We start from the raw sequence: 3,573 nt of genomic DNA, 5'->3' as shown, positions 1-3,573 counted from the left end.
GTGTGTGTTTGTGTTCTGAGGTGAGCAGGCCTATAAAAACCTACTCCCAAAGGCCAAGGAAGGTGAGGAGCTGAAGAAAGAAGCTGACAAATCCAGATTCTCAGAATGAAATACTTAATAGGGTTTATGAACAGAAGCCATATCTCAAGTGGCTGCGAATGGTAGATCCCTACACTACACTGTTACGCCACAGACCCAGGGCTTACAAATCATAGGGAATTTGCCTAAGGGGAAAATGTATGTGTTTACGATAACATGAAGGTTATTTTGACCTAAGGGCAGGAATTATTGGTAATTACACGCTCTTAACAGTAGATAAAATAGAAATTTTAGAGGCATTTTCAGAACTGGGGTTAATCAGAAGTCAACATATCAGATTAGTATACAAGATGGAGTTACTCTAGCCTCTATATTCTCCCTCCTCAATGCCCCCTAAACACATGCTCACCATTATCACCGCACCACTGTGGCTTGCTTTAAATGTCCCTGCACCCAATCCTTCACCAACCACCACCAACCATACTTATTTCTTTCCATCTGTAAAAAATTTCCTCTTTTATCAAATCCATTCACTTACCAAATACTCATTGAATCACTACTATGTGCTAGGCACCTTTCACAGAACTGGGAATACAGCATTGAACAAAACAACGTCCCTGAGCTCATGGAATTTTATTGTATAGTCTTTGAAACTCTTTATTGACCACACCAAATCTCCCTTCCTCTGAAATACTACAAATTTTGTCTTTATGGCTACATCACCATCAATGTATTTACACAGACTAGAAATATGAAACTCATTTTTGATTCGTCAGTCTCCATCTATATCTAGTCATTCACAAAGTCCCCTGTTTTTTAATATCCTGAGAATTCCACATGCTCATTCTTTTGTCCTCATCCATACTCTCACGGCTCTAGCTCAGGACTCTCATCATGGGTCACACCTTGAACTGATATAATCACCTCCAGCCTCCTAGCAGATTGCCCTGCTTCTGGACTTTCCTCCCTCAAACCTATCTTTCTTGGGTCCACTCATGATTTATTTAAAATAAAAAGCTAAATCTAATCAGGTCCATGCCCTGCTTATAACCTTTTAAAAGTTCGAGCTACTTGATATGGTACCAAGAGCTGTTTGTGTTATGTTTCTTGTCTCATTGCTTCGCATAGTTTCTATCTCATTTTTCCCACATTCTCTCTCTTTCTCTCTCTTTGTGTGTGTGTGTGTGTGTGTATGTGTGTGTGAGACTCATACTAGAGTTCTTTAGTGGCTGGTTTGTACAATATTGTAGTCTCCATGCCTAGCACAGTGGCTGGCCTATATTAGTTCCTTACTAGAGTTTGAATTGAACTGGGTTTTTGCTGTTGTTCTAAATTTCTTTGTGTCTTTGATCTTAAGCTTTCATATGTCTGTGTTTTCCTTCTTCAGCTGCAGAGTGTGTTCCTTGTGGGGATAATTAGGGTTATTTACAAATGTTCTTGTTCTCTTCCTCCTTGGTACATTGCAGAAAATTGTAGGATTTTCTTTCCCACACTTTTAAAATTAGGAACAGCCACATGATTTGTTCTGGCCAATGACATGCGAACGGAAGTAGCATGTGTCATTTCCTGGAGAAAGCATTTCATTGCCTCGCACAGAATACTGCCGCTATCTCCTCCTCTTGGTGTATGGAAAGCATAAGAACAAACAGAAAACACAGCCTTTCTCAGTCCTTGACTGACTAAGGTGAGCAGAGGTTTCTGCTGACCTGTGCATGAAGCGCAGCATGGGCAAGAAACAAGTGTTGCTAACCCAAGGAGAGGTGGGGGCTGCTTTTTGTGGTCACCATAACCTAGCCTGTTCCGACCGCTCCATTGCCTGAGGACAGGACCTGTACCACTTAACTTTGTGTCTTCATTGTGCCACATTTAAAACAAACTCTCGACATATATTTAAATGTTGACTTCTAATTTTTTAAAATTCACAATGTCCAATTTCAAATATCCCTCTCCCATCAGTTTCTGCTCTCTCCATACTAAAGCACAATTTCCACTCATTTTAGCTCAACTATGGTTTCTAAAACATAGAAATTTCTAATCAGTTCATAATCTGGTGGCGGTCACTGGTGTAACGTTTTGTAGAGAACGAAATGTCACCCCCCGATGACTGACGATGATTCCTCCAGCTCAGCTGTGGTCAGTGTCCTCCAGGGACGGGGAGAAGGACTGCTCAGAGCACATGCCCTGCAGCTGAGCAGCAAAGCAAAGGGGTTGTAATAAATCAGCTTCCTAGGGGAGGTGCGTGTTGCAGTACAGCTCTCCCTGTAGCCTCTGTCCCAGCAGATGGCACGACAACATGGCAATAAATGTCATGAAAATGCTTCTCCCATATGCCTTTATATGCCTTAAAAAAAAAAAAAAAAAAAACTTCACTTTTGAGTATGTAATTCTATAAGCAGAAAAAAATAATAATCCTCTGTGATCCTTTTTAAACTCTATTGTTAAACAAGGGAATATTTTTAAAGGGAGGAAGGAATTCCAAATCTGAGCCCCTTCCTTAAAGGAATGCCTAATATGTATTTATTCTCTCTGCAATCCTCATGGTAACTGAGAGGCATATTCTTTCTCCACATATAAATTTTATTATACCTCACTCCGATATTATTTCATGCACATCAGCACGGCGCTAGTTTCTAGATGTGCTAGTCCACTGAGTTATTAAAAAAGAAGAGCCCACAACCTTCTATTTTCTTCAACCTGCTGATAGTTCTAACACAATTCCTTTTCCTTCCTCTGGCAGCCACACTTCCAAACACGTCCTCTCATAGCTGGACAAACAAGTCCAGCTAATTACAACCTATCTGCTTAATACCCTGAAATTTAAAATTAAGCTTGTAGGCACTGTTTTTATAATAACATGTTTTTAAAAATTAGAAGTTTTTAGCTAGAGTTATCACAGAAATTTGAATTTTAACTTGAAATTTTCGGCTTTATAAATGTCAAGGATTTTACTTCAAAATGTGTCTACAATTACTGTAACTACAATGTAATTTTTCTAAAGATACTTTCTGAAAGACAATCAAATCTCAAAATTAAATATGTGGCCTTCTTGATTTTTAAAAAATCAATCTAAAGAAAAACATGCAATGTTTCCTTGGAACATAAAGTATTTAGGGACCACAAGAAATGTCTCTAGTGTGAAAACATACAAAATAAGTACAAAAAATGTGAGTTCTCAGGCCTATCCTGTGAATGGAATAAGATCTCCTGACCTGTATTATCTACAACTGTTAGCAGCAGTGAATCCCTACTGGTGTGCCCCAACCTCAATTCTTGGCTCCTCAGAAGAAATTCAACCAAGGGGCATAAGGCAGAGAGACTGAGACAAGTTTTAAAGCAGGAGTGCGAGTTGATTAAAAAGTGTTAGAGGCCTGGTGCAGTGGCTCACGCCTGTAATCCCAGCACTTTGGGAGGCCGAGGCGGGCAGATCAGCTGAGGTCAGGAGTTCAAGAACAGCCTGACCAACATGGAGAAACCCCGTCTCTAATAAAAATACAAAATTAACTGGGCATGGTGGCACATACCTGTAATCCCAGC

Source organism: Colobus angolensis, unplaced genomic scaffold (assembly GCF_000951035.1).
Source record: "Colobus angolensis palliatus isolate OR3802 unplaced genomic scaffold, Cang.pa_1.0 Scaffold101, whole genome shotgun sequence".
NCBI lineage: Eukaryota > Metazoa > Chordata > Mammalia > Primates > Cercopithecidae > Colobus > Colobus angolensis.
Note: the sequence above shows the minus strand (reverse complement) of the source record.